A 14,525-nucleotide genomic window follows, 5' to 3' on the forward strand; every position below is an offset into this window, starting at 1 on the left:
AATACTCAGTTGCTGGAAAACGTTAGATTTCCGGCGAGGCGCCAGAGCTCTCGCATCTTCAACTACCCACGACTCCTAGAAAACTTCCCACGTAGAAGCCCTTCCTCCAGAACTCACTTGTAAGTTAAGAAATCGACGAACGATTTTTGTTTCTTGGGAGTGTGACTCTGGCGACATCTCAGTTCGAGTATATTGTTCAACAAAGAGCTATCTTCGGTGTAGTAGAGACGACCATCAAACCTGAGTGCACCACGGTAAGCCATTCACGCTCCACACTGCTCCGCTGTGTTCTCTTTCATGTCGGTAAACTTGAGTTCATGTAAAGCTGAGATGTGTAGAAAATAAAATTGCTTTGATACCAATTTGTAGGAAATAAATTCGCTCTAATACCAATTTGTAGAAATTAAAAGCCGCTCCGATACCAACTTGTAGAAAATAGGCGCTCGCTCTGAAACTAACTCGTTTAGATAACTCTCCCAAAACTTTGAAGGGGGTGTCGAGAGGGGAGAGACGAGAAGACAAAGAATTCTCAAAAGCCTTTTTTATTACACTTGATGCGTTGCTCTTTTTTGCTCTACTTGCTCTTTTCTCTTACTCGATATTACAATGAAAGGTAAAACCTATTTATAAGTTTTCCTAACGCTAAAAATGGCCATAATTATACCAGGTTTTCGTCCCAAGTTTTCTCACGCATAAGCCACTCCTTTCCTAAAATACATATGCTTTTTTACCGAATTTAAAAACTAAAAATAATAACCATTCTTTCCTTTTTTTTTTCTCTCTCATTTAAGTTTAAACTTAAAAGGCTTTATTCAATGATTCCATCTGCGTCATTTTCGTTTTCTCAAGCTCAGTCGTGGTTTCTTCAATTTTCTCTTTTTTTTCTCGAGCGGCAAACTAAGATTGTCCTTCTCTGATGAGACTCCATATGGATCTTCTCGAGAATAACCCATCTGAGACACCAACTCTTCGTTTCTCCCGTTCTCAGCCACGCTTGACTCAGACATCATGGCTTCGTTCAATTTACTCAATTTCCTTTGTAAGTCCACAGCAACATTTACAGTCAGCATTCTTGTTTCCTCCAGTTTTGCTTTATCACGAGTGAGTGTTTCAACCGTATGTCATAAATTCACTACCTCCTGTTGAACTTGATTCAGGTTCACGTCGAGTGAGTTTCTCTGTTGAGTCAGTATCTCTATATCTTTCTCCTCCCTCACTAGCTCATCCACTAAACCCTCAATCTCCATGAATAGGCCTTTCTCTTTCTCCATATCTTCTTCAACTTTCTTCGTAAGATCGGAGATTATCTTCTCATTCTTTTCCTTCTCCTGTTTTAGACAGAAGGAACTTTTACTCAACTCAGTCATTTCTTTCTCTAACCTTTTAACTTTTGTTTCGAGCTCTTTCTTTTCTTCTTCAATTTTTGTCCTCTTTCTTCTTTCTTCCTCGATTTCCTTTTTGGCCATTGGAGCTCTCTCTCTTTGATCTCGACCTCTCTGTTAATCCACTGCGTATCACCTCATTTCTAACAGTTTCTACCACCTCAAGAATACCGCCATTATCTTTCGCGCCACCGTCTCCTTTTGTGTTCCGCTCTTCGTTTTGGTCCATCAAGAGAATGTCTCCATTTGTTGCGTCATCCAAGGCCAGGTTGATGGTTTCTTCCACCTTTTCTTCGGTTCGACAATCTCTCACATAGTGACCCATTCTGCCACAATTGTAACATTTTTCGAAGTTACAATTATTTGCATAGTGGCCATATTTCTGACATTTAAAGGAATTGTATCATTGACTGCGTCCTCTTCCACGCCAATTTGCTTGGCTTGATAGTCTCTTCTCTTGGTAGTTTTCTTCGTAAGTGTTGCCTTGACCACCTCGACCATTCCCACGACTTCCACGACCTCTACCTCGAAAGTTTTGTGAGTAGAGTACTTTCCATCCTTTATTTATGCCTTCATCTGTAGCGCTTGATCGAGTGGCTCCTTCTTCTTTTTCTTACGTTGCTCGTGTTCCTCGAGAGAACCTGCAAGCTCATCGACTGTGAACTTCGTTAGGTCCTTCGACTCTTCTATGGCACATACAATATTCTTGAAGTTGTTTGTTAATGACCTCAAGATTTTCTCCACAACCCGTGTCTCGAGTAACATTTCTCCGTATCGATTTAGCTTATTCGCCACGGTCTATACACGTGTAATACTGTAAGATACATTTTCTAACTCCTTCATCTTCATGCTCTCCAACTCGCCTCGCAGTGTCTGGAGACGCACCTGCTTGACTCGGTTGGTTCCTTTGAATACCTTTTCTAGAGTGTCTCACGCTTCTTTTGAAGTAGTTGCCCTTGCAAACTTCTCAAAGCCCGACTCGTCAATAGCTCGGAACAACATGTATAATGCTGCTTTATCTTTTGATCGTAATTCCTTTAGCGCCTTGTTTTGCGTTGTCGTATAACCCATGGTATCCTTCGGTTCATTGAAACCATCTTCGACCACCTCCCATGCATCTTGCGAATCGAGAAGAACTTTCATTTGGATGCTCCAATTCTTGTAGTTCTTTTTCGTCAATCGTGGTAGCGGCATTTGTCCCATCATGTTCGCCATCGGCTCTGATACCAATTTATAGAAAATAAAATTGCTCTGATACCAATTTATAGAAAATAAATTTGCTATGCTACCAATTTGTAGAACTTAAAAGCCGCTCCGATACCAACTTGTAGAAAATAAATGCTCGCTCTGAAACTAACTCGTTTAGATAACTCTCATAAAACTTGGAAGGGGGTGTCAAAGAGGGGAGAGACAAGGAGACGAAGAATTCTCAAAAACCTTTTTTATTACAATTTATGCACGGCTCTTTTTTGCTCTACTTGCTCTTTGTTCCGCTATGATATTACAATGAGAGGGAAAGCCTATTTATAAGTTTTCATAAAGCTAAAAATGACCATAATTATCCCACCTTTTCTTCCCCATAAGCCACTCCTTCCCTAAAATATATATGATTTTTTTACTGAATTTAAAAAACCAAAAATAATAATAGCTCCTTTCCCTTCTTTTTCTCTCTCATTTAAATTTATTTCCAACAAGATGTCAATAAATTTACGTTGTAGGAACACACGACACTACGACGTCGTGGGGGTGGAAGAAAGTATAGCGACAGTCGAAAGAAGAATACAGAGGCGGTGGCCAAAGAGAGAAGTTTGAGGGAGGAAATTAGGATTTTTCCACGAAACTATCAGGTGAAGGAGAAGAAGTCCATCGGACTCTGATTCGGGTCGAATAATGGTCTGCTTATCGCCGCACTAAACTGAGTGACATAACCCTCGACCCGAACTAAAACAGCCTTGAAGCCACGTTGACTCGGCCCAAACACTCATAGTCATGGCCCATCTGCTTATCGCCACACTAAGGCCAAAACCATCACACGCAACGTTTGATGCCTTAACCCGACTCGAAAGTCTACGCCTCAACCCAAACCGTAGCCCGTGTACGGTCAACTCCGAGATATGTTTTAAAAACTATGTTATAAAATGATATGATAGGAAGGAAAATGGGAGGGGTTGTCTCACATGATTTAATTAATGAGAAAATGTTGAGACCTCATACATTATTTTATGTCACATGCATCGGGATGTTTTCTCCTTATGTTGGGACCTCATACATCCAATGACTCGGTTAGGATAGTCACCTAAGGGAATACGAATTTAAAATGACAGGTCTCATTCATGTTGCATGTTTTTTTGCATCTCTTAACTCCAATAGTGGAGTCACTTACTCAGTATTTTCTAAGATACTCAAGTCATATGCTACTTTTATATTTCAGGTAAAGACAAGACACCGCTCCACGGTTGACGGTTGACGGCAGCCTCATAAATTTCAAGATCATGACATATTTATAAGGTAATCACATTTAATTTTGTAGACTTTAGGTTAATATAGGGTATTGGTGTTTTTAGTTTACTTATGTCTATTTTAATTTTTTTCATTATATTGTTTTAAGATCTTTTTCTTAAACATTAAGTGCATGACATTATTTTCTGAAGATGTTTAAATGAATATTTCTGCAAAAATTGTCACGCCATGCATGTGGTAGCGACTTTAAGTTAGGAGACCAAGAGACCAAGAGAGGTTCAAGAGGTTGAGGAACTACTATGCCGCGAATATGGAAAACAACATTGGAGCAGATATATGCCTGATCTAGGGCTTGTTTCAGATGTGGTCATGAAGGTCACGTTGCGACATCTGTACTGGAAGGAGGATGGAGAACCCAGTGCATCCACCGAGGGGCCGAGGTGGAGCCAAGAGACCTATGCAGGCCTACTCACAGGTAAGGCGTATGCATCCAACATTATGGATGCTGGGAAATTTGACATAGTGATGACATGTACACTATCCATCTTAAGACAATATGTTTTAATGTTATTTGATTTAGACTTTACGCATTCACTCATATTTGTGCCTTGTGTTAGACAAGTAGGGTTTGAATTAGAACCCTTATTGCATGTATTAACGGTTAGTACCCTAGCGGAGTAGAGCTAGTTGCTAAGGATAGAATAAAAGATGGGCATGTAATAGTAGCAGGATGAACCTAAGCATAGATCTGATAGTTGTTAACATGATGGTCTTCAATGTAACATTAGAGATGGATTGATTAGCTAAGAACCATGCCAATATATACGGTCACAATAAGGATGTTGTATTCTCACTGCCATCTAGATCTAGTTTTAAGTTCAAAGGCACATGTACTAGAGTTACTCCTAAAATAGTTTCGAACATTGAGGCCAGGAGACTAGTCTAACAAGGAGGGTGGACCAATAGTAGATACAAAAAGGAAAGAGAAGACTATGGATACAGTACCAATAGTGAATGAATTCTCGAATGTCTTCCTAGAGGATTTACAAAGAGTTCCCCCTTCCCAAGCCATAAATTTTGGTATAAAACTTAAGATGGGAACTAAACCAAAATTAAAGGAACTTAAGGCACAATTACAAGATCCACTTAATAAAGGCCTCATCCACCCTAGTGTATCTCCTTGGGTTGCAACAGTACTGTTTGTTAAGAAGAAGTATGATTCGATGCGTCTGTACATTGACTGTAGAGAGTTAAATAAGAGGAGAGCAAAGAATAAGTACCAATTCCAACTTGGAGAAGCGGCATATTTTTCAAGATAGATCTCCAGTCAAGGTATAACCAGAATAAGATCAAAGAACGGGATATGCCAAAGACAGTATTTAAAACAAGGTACAACCATTACAAGTTTTTGGTGATGTCATTTAGCCTCACTAATGCCTTGGTGGTATTCATGGAGTTAATGAATCGAGTATTCAAGGAGTGTCTCAACACGTTTGTCATTATTTTCACAGACAACATCCTAGTGTACTCAAAGATGGATCAAAAACACTAATGACACCTTCGAAAAGTCCTAACCATTTTGAATGAGAACAAGTTGTACGCAAAATTCTCCAAATGTGAATTTTGGCTACGACGAGTCTCATTTTTAGAACACGTTGTGTCGAAAGATGGAATCTCAGTAGACCTCACCAAGATTGAAGTGGTCACTAAATGAGATCACCTAACCACAATTACTGAGGTGTGCAATTTTCTAGAGTTAGCAGGATACTACCGTTGGTTTGTACAAGACTTTTATTCTTTTATACAATAGAGGCGCCACTCACATAGTTAACGAAGAAGGATTCTCCATTTGTCTCGAGCAACCCATATGAGGCAAGTTTTTAGGACCTAAAATAAAGGTTAGTTTCGGCTTCAATGCTAGAGAGCTCAAAGGGATATGTGATTTATAATGACGCCTCCAAGAAAGGACTAGGATGCGTGTTGATGCAGCACGGTAAGGTTGTTGCATACGCGTCCTGTCAGTTAAAAGATTATGAGAAGAATTACCCTACACATGATCTGGAGTTAGCTGAGGTGGTGTTTGCACTTAAAATTTTGTGGCACTATCTATATGTAGAAAAGACTCAGATTTATACTCAGCACAAGAAGCTTAAAGTACTTCTTCACCTTGGAAGAATTGAATATGAAACTACAAATGTGGATAGAACTAGTGAAAGATTACGATATAGACATTCAATACCACCCTAGTAAAGCCAATGTGCTTGTTGATACTCTAAGCCAGAAAATGGCATATTCGTCGACCCTCATCATCAGAGAGGCATGGCAGACAAATTTTGAACAAGCCAAGATAGTCGTAGTAACTGAAGGAGTGGTAGCTTAGATGGCCCGACTCACGGTCCAACCCACACTTTGACAAAAGATTATTGAGTCTCAACAAGAGGACCCTAACTTAACCAAGATTTCGAGTCAATTAACACCGGGCCCAGTGGACTTGCCCTTCTTGATACATCCAGGTAGTACTAAGATGTATCAAAACTTGAAATAACACTTCTAGTGGTAAAGTATAAAAAAGGACATAGCAAAATTTGTTGGTAAGTGTCTGGTGTGTCAATAGGTGGAAGCCCCTAGACAGAGGATGACAAGGTTGTTGCAACCCCTAAATGTAAGTGTACTGGAAAGAAATTGGAAAAACATCGTCATGAACTTCATCATAGGCTTACCAAGAATATTGAAGGGATATACAGTAATCTGGGTAATTGTTGACAGACTCACAAAGTTGGCACACTTCTTACCTAGTAAGTGAAGGGAATGAACTCTTTATCCATATAGTGGAAGCGTTGAAAACTGTTTTGATTTTATTAAGAATTGAAAGATAGTAAATACGAGAGCAAGAATTCTACCGTGTAGAAACTATAGCTTGCAAGATTTCTTTTCCAACTATGCACATGTTCTTCACATTCCACAAAATATTTATTGCTATGACACGAACACAAGGTCAATATAATAACCCAAAAATTAAATAAAAGAAAAAAGAAAAAAAAAAAAAAGGGGAAGACAATTTGTCCCACCTTGCCTAAGTGGAGAAGTGGAGAGTTGGCTTCTAATAAAAGGAAGATTTCTCACTTCATTTTATTATCCAACTTGAACAGTTCGAACCAGTTGGAGAACACACTTTCTGATGGCTCAAGACCAACATTTTGGCTTATCCGACTTGAGGTTTTTTACGCTACAATCCTTTCCTTCTAGTTTCAATTTTTTGAATAACTACCTTTTAGTTAGTTTAAATTTCTGGAGTCAAGTTTAGAGTATTTATGTATAATTAGGCTTAGCTAGTTTAAATTATTAGGTGGCTAGTTTAAATTAAGGAGTGAGTTTAAATTATTTTATGCAAACCAAGACTTAGCTCGTTTAAATTATGAGTTAAATTATTTTATGCAAAACTAGGTGAATCAATTCCCATGGTAGAATTATAATTTTTGATGTTGGACTCCTTTGGCAGAATTAAATTTCAGGGGTCGTAGTAGCTTTGGCCTAGACTAACCAGGTAAGTAGCCTTACTCGGTCGGAAGACTTGTATTACGTATGATAACACGTGCCTAGTGGCTCTTGCACGTGTCATTTATGATTTATGTTATATGATGATGTGATAATGTTAGATGATGGTGTGATGATGTTATATGATGTTATGATTATGTCATATGATGACGTGATGATGTTATATGATGACATAATGACGTTAGATAATGATGTGATGATGTTATATGATGATATGATGATGTTATATGATGATATGATGATGATGTTATATAATGATGTGATGATACTATATGATGATTTGATGATGTACATGATGTTGACATGAAGATGATGATACATAATAATAAGATGATGTGAGACGTAAGATGATCAAATGAATTAATATGATGGTGTTATATTAAGATGATGTGCATGTATTAAATGTCACGATGCATTATGATGATGAGTTTTCAAAGACAACCCTAGTTAATGTTAATGATAATGAATGTATGAAAGCCAATGCATGCATGTTACTTAGAGTAATTTGTGAACGGTGTATGGGGTTGTTTCATAAAGATGATTTAAAGATAAAACTAAAAGGACCTCATGCATTTTGTGTATTCATATACGTCGAATACTTCTCCATTTATGATGATGAGTACGGATGTGTACACTATGATGAGGATGGTCATGCCTCGCATGACACTCAGGGGTCTGCTAACCTTCAGACATCGTTACGGATAGTTAGCTCGACTATGATGGGTCTAGGGGGTGTGAACCGCCTAGGGACCCACGCTTGTTTGTGTGGGTCGTGTGTAGGAAAGTACTACACATCCAATTTTGTATAGATTGGACGCCACCCTTATGATGGATTTTAATGATAGGTCCCTAGATCATGAGTTTCATGTGTTTGCATTCTCGGACTCCAATAGTGGGGTCACTTATTGAGTATTTATTTGAAATACTCGAGTCATGTGCTACTTCTATTTTAGGTAAAAACAAGACATCCCTCCACAACTAAAGATACATTGCAATCCAAGACCATAGTACATGCATAGGGTAGTCACATCTATTTTCTTATACTTAGGTTAGAATATGGTGTTTTTATAATTTTTACGTTTACTTATTTAATTTAGTATTTCATTGTGTTGATTTTAGCTATTTTTGAACACATAGTCAATGACAGTGTTTTAAGAGAAGTTTATGTTTTATGATGAAGGTTTAAATGTTTAATTTTGCATATGAGTATAGATGATAATGACGCAACTCTAGGTAAGTGAAAATTTAAAGTCCTTATAGCCAAGACTTGTGGGAGCATCTTAACAGAAAATTCCAAAGGGATTCGAGAGAGATTAATCTACTCTTGGCTCGACTCAAGGGTCGTGTTTACTGGGACTCTTAAAAATCTTTGCCAAATAATATATTTAATTATCTAATATATAAAGATATAATATCTTATTTAAATCATATTTAATTGTTATAATACCTAATATATATTTAACTAATTTGGATATAATTTAAATTTAAATGTGTTTTAATATTTAATGTATCTAATATCATAGATATATTTCTCTTTTTAATGTCTATAATATATTTTATTAATTTGTATAATATATATATTCCTTATTTATATAATATATCTAATATATTAAATATTAATTTGAACATTTAATATATATAATATATTAAATATTAATTTGAATCTTTCAAATTAAATCTATTTTTTCATTTATATTTAATATATTAATAATAATTTGAACACTTCAAATTTTTCTTTCGTTAAGGAACCTTGTGGAACCTATGATACCAAATTAATTAATTATTAAACTCTATAGTTAATCAATTTCATTTGTTAATTATAGGTCATTTCATTATAGATTTAGAGGGGTACTCTTATGCACGGTAGGACAAGTTATGTTCATTTATATAATCATTACAAGAAAGTAGAGTTGTTCATAATTATAGCTGGGTCAAAAGTTTGTTTTATCCCTGTAATTACATCTTTTACCGTAAGTATCACTGATTCTTTAATTAACAATTTATTTATGATCCAACTATAAACCAAGATCTGGGCGAATGAGAGGGTGGGGTCCCATTATTCAAGTCTTGAAATAAATACTTAATAGGAGAACTCATCTACTTTATTATATGGGAAGGAGTGAATTTCATCCCACGATATTATGTTCTCAACTTCTCATTTGGTCAAGTCCGCAGAATGTTAAGTATATTGAATTGGCTAAAAGAGTCATTATTACCCATGCAAATTAAAGGACAAGCTCTCACAGGCACGAGCTCATAACTCACTTAGGATGAAGATCGAGTCGCATATAATAATCATGTGAAACATTAATATTCTCAATTAACGGATTTATAAGGAGAGATTAAATATTTCTTTGACCAAATAAGGTACCCAAGCTTATCCATATACTATAGACTCTTTAGATTATTACTTGAACACTACCTTCTTGTATGTCAGCCATATACTAGACATGATTACATTAATGACCTTGGATTTTCATACCATCGATAATATTAAATTATAAATAAAATAATAGAAATTATTATTAAAAATTAAATAATTAATTACGAGGCTCTATGACATAAATTCCAATAGTAAGGCTCTATGACATAAATTCCAATAGTAAGGCAACCTATATAGTGGATTATTGGGCTCAGCTATATGTGAAAGAGATTGTAAGGCTGTATGGGTTTCCATTGTTCATATTGTCGGATCGAAACCCACGCTTTACATCAACATTTTGGCGCAGACTCTAGAAAGTGTTTGGTACTCGCCTCAACTTTAGCATTGCCTTCCATCCTCAAATATCGCGTTTGAATCATATTTTAGAATATATGTTATGCGCATGTGTATTTGACTTTACTGGGAGCTGGGACACCAAACTACATTTGATGGAATTCGCATACAACAATAGTTTTCAGGCAATCATTGGAATGACACAATTCAAAGTGTTATATGGGAAGCGGTGCGGTCCCCATATAACATGAACTGATGGGGACAGAGATAGTCCGAGTTACCAATGAGTCTGTCCACAAGATCAGGGCAAGGATGCAAATGTGAGGTGTAGAACTTTGGAATTTGAAGTAGGGGACATGGTATTCTTGAGAGTGACTTCAATGAAAGATGTCTTGAGATGTAGGGCTAAAGGAAGCTAAGTTCTCGATTCATTGGACCCTACCACCCTCCCACTCAAGTGTACATGATGTATTCCATGTGTCAAGAAAATATATAATAGACTCTAGTCACGTGATATACTGTAAGCTCCTTTAGATGGATGAGAACTTGAGTTATGAGGATAAAACCTATAAGATGGATGAGAACTTGAGTTATGAGGATAAAACCTATAAGGATTTTGGCTCGTGAAGTGAAAGCCTTATGCACAAGGAATATTGTCTTTGTTAAAGTAACGTGGGGAAACCATCAAACAATAGAAGCCATGTGGGAACAAGAAGATGAGATAAAAGAGAAAAATATCTCAGAGTTGATACAAGAATTTGACACTTTTGATAATGAAAGTTTTTTTTTAAGGATATATAATGTAACAATTCAAAAAAATAAAAATAAATACTCTGCCATTGAAAAACACGAAATTTCTGGCGAGGCACCAAAGATCGTGTCTTTGCCCATGACTCCTAGAAAACTCCCCACGCACCACCCTTCCTCCAGAACTCACTTGCAAGTTAAGAGAGTAATATACTGAGAGAGAATGGAAACCATTGAAAAACACGAAATTTCTGGCGAGGCACCAAAGATCGTGTCTTTGCCCATGACTCCTAGAAAACTCCCCACGCACCGCCCTTCCTCCAGAACTCACTTGCAAGTTAAGAGAGTAATATACTGAGAGAGAATGGAAAACAAACGATTTTCGTTTTTTCGTTTCCTCGTGTTAGAGGAACACTACTCTCCACAATGGTATGATATTGTCCACTTTGAGCCTAAGCTCTCATGGCTTTGCTTTGGGCTTCCCAAAAGGCCTCATTCCAATGGAGTTAGTATTCTTCACTTATAAACCCATGATCAATCCCTAAATTAGCCGATGTGGGACTTTCATCATCCAATACCTCGGAGTGCAACCCCGTGACATCTTTGTTCGCACTTTTTGTTCAACAAAGCTATCCTCGGCGTAGGAGAGATGACCACCAAACCTAAGTGCACCACGGTAAGTCATTCACGCTCCACACTGCTACGTCGTGTTCTATTTCGTTGCCGATAAACTTGAGTTCATGTAAAGCTAGATGTCAATAAATTTACATTATAGGAATGCACAAGGCACTACGACGTCGTGGGGGTGGAAAAAGAGTAAAACGACGATGGGAAGAAGAATACAAAGGTGGTCTGAAGAAGAGTATAGAGGCGGCGACGGCGGAAGGAGAAGTTGGACGGAGGAAATTAGGGTTGCAACTGTCAGGTGAAGGAGAAGAAGTCCATTGGACTCGGATCTGGTTCGAATACCCTTCTACATCAACCCATAATCACAGCCTAGTGATGTAACCTGCGGTCTGAACTAAAATAGCCTCAAAGCCCGGTCGACTCGACCCAAACACTCACAGTCACGACCCATCTGCCTATCGCCACTCTGCCCACAGCCATCACGCGCGATCCGCGACCTACGATGCCTTAACCCGACCCGAAGTTTATGCCTTGACCTAAATTGTGGCTCACGCTCGCGTTAGCTCACCACCGCCACGTGTCTTGTCCTCAACGATAGACTCACTCGACTTGGCTCGGCTTCCTAGCTAAAAATTCAGCTATTTGGCTTTGGACTCGAAATTGGACACTATTCCCTATGTTTTGAACTATCCTAGAGCTGATTTTGACCTTATTTAAGGCAATTAAGATCGATAAGATTCATTTTTCTTAGTTTCAAATTAAATCCTAAGATTATTGAGCAAATATTCAAATAAGTGAAGTCTCGACATAAGTAAGAAAGAACTTGAAGGATGAAGGCAAACTAAGTTAGAAAGAGAATGCTCACTAAAGTCATCCTAGTAAGTGGCCTTACTATTGACATGGTTAGAAGTTGTGTTATGCATGATGACATGTGTCCAATGACTACATGTCATATGTTTCATACATGTGATGTGTTTATGATATAATATGACTATGAGATGACATGTTTGATGATATGATGCATGTTATGTTTTATGATATGATGTGTGTGATCATATGGTATGTCGAAGGATATGATATGTACATGAATGATACACAACAAAATGTTTTGACACGATACACAACCCCGAGAAATGTTTTAAAAATATGTTATAAAATGATATGATAGGAAGAACAATGGGAAGAGTTGTCTCACATGATTTAGTTAATGGGAAAATTGTTGGAACCTCATGCATTATTGTATGTCACATGCATTGAGATATTTTCTCCTTATGATGAGTATGGACGCGTACATTATGAAAAGGAAAATGATCGTCATATTTAACATGATGCTAACGTTCACTACTACTTTCGGCTGTCCGACAACAGCACCAGAGAGCGCTAGCCTGACCATAACAAGTCCCAGGTGGTGTGTGAACCGACTGGTGGGTCCATATTCGCACGTATGGGTTGTGTATAGAATAGTAAATACACATCCAATGACTCGGTTATGATAGGTCACATTCATGTTGCATGTCTTTGCATTTCCTAATCCCAATAATAGTGTCTGTCGCTTACTAAGTATTTCTTATAATACTCAATTTACATGCTACTTCTATATTTCAGGTAAAGGCAAGGCACCTCTGAACGATTGCGGTGGCATAACAAATTTAAAAACCATGACATGTGCATAGGATAGTCACATTTAATTTCGTAGAGTTTAGGTTAACATAGGATAATGTTGTTTTATTTTTACTTATGTCTATTTTAATTTTTCCATTATATTGTTTTAAGATCTTTTTCTTAAACATGTAAGTCAAGAACATTATTTTATGAAGATTCTTTAAATGAATATTTTCGCACAAAATATCATGCATGTGGTAGTGACTTTAGGTTAGGAGAAAACTAGGGTCGTTACACATGGCCTCAGCCTCTAACCACGTCCAACACTCGAGCTTATGCTCAAAGTGGACAATATCATACCATTGTGGGGAGTGGTGTTCGTCTAACAAAGTGGCCAGGGGGACTTATGCTCAAAGTCGTATTCTTAGATTATAAACCCATGATCATTCCCTAAATTAACCGATGTGGGACTTTCATCATCCAACACCTCCCCTCGAACAAAGCACGCCTCCCCTTAATCGTTCCCTAAATTAACCGATGTGGGACTTTCATCATCCAACACCTCCCCTCGAACAAAGCACGCCTCCCCTTAATCGAGGCTTGACTCCTTTGGAGTCTTAGTCATTTTTTACTGCCTTCGTACCTTCAAGGAGGCTTGACTCCTTTTTGGAGTCCTTTGTTCGACATTTGAGGATTTGCCAATCTATTGGCACGGCTAAGTTTAGGGCATGGCTCTGATACCATGTTAGACGAACACGACTCTCCACAATTGTATGATAGGATTTGTCAATCTATTGGCACGGCTAAGTTTAGGGCATGGCTCTGATACCATGTTAGACGAACACGACTCTCCACAATGGTATGATATTGTCCACTTTGAGCATAAGCTCTCATGGCTTTGCTTTGGGCTTCCCAAAAGGCCTCAAACCAATGGAGTTAGTATTCCTCACTTATAAACCCATGATCATTCTCTAAATTAGCCGATGTGGGACTTTCATCATCCAACAAGAAGTACTCACCCTAAACCAACTACCTATATAGTTTCAAGTCTCTTCTCAAGACCAATATACAAAATTGTACCGTTAACCTTGACCCGTTTCTACACTCAATAGAGTACTCGTGATTTGAATCAAGTTGCAATACTAATAGTCTTATAAAATTCTAACCTTTTTTTATCATGGATCCATATGGCTGTAGCACTAAAATAATATCATCAAACCTTTTTTACAAATATGATATTGTGAAAGGAAAAAAAAAATAAATAAATAAAAAGTGGGAACCACCACAAGATAATACTAAATAATAAATTAATAAAAAAGCACCTCCATGATACTGCCACGTGGAACCCACATCAAACCTTGAATGGATAACCACACAGCAGATGAGATCATCATCATTTTCAGACCCCAAAAAAAAAAAAAAAAAAAAAAAAAAAA

This window comes from Cucurbita maxima, unplaced genomic scaffold (assembly GCF_002738345.1).
Source record: "Cucurbita maxima cultivar Rimu unplaced genomic scaffold, Cmax_1.0 Cma_Scf00033, whole genome shotgun sequence".
Taxonomy (NCBI): domain Eukaryota; kingdom Viridiplantae; phylum Streptophyta; class Magnoliopsida; order Cucurbitales; family Cucurbitaceae; genus Cucurbita; species Cucurbita maxima.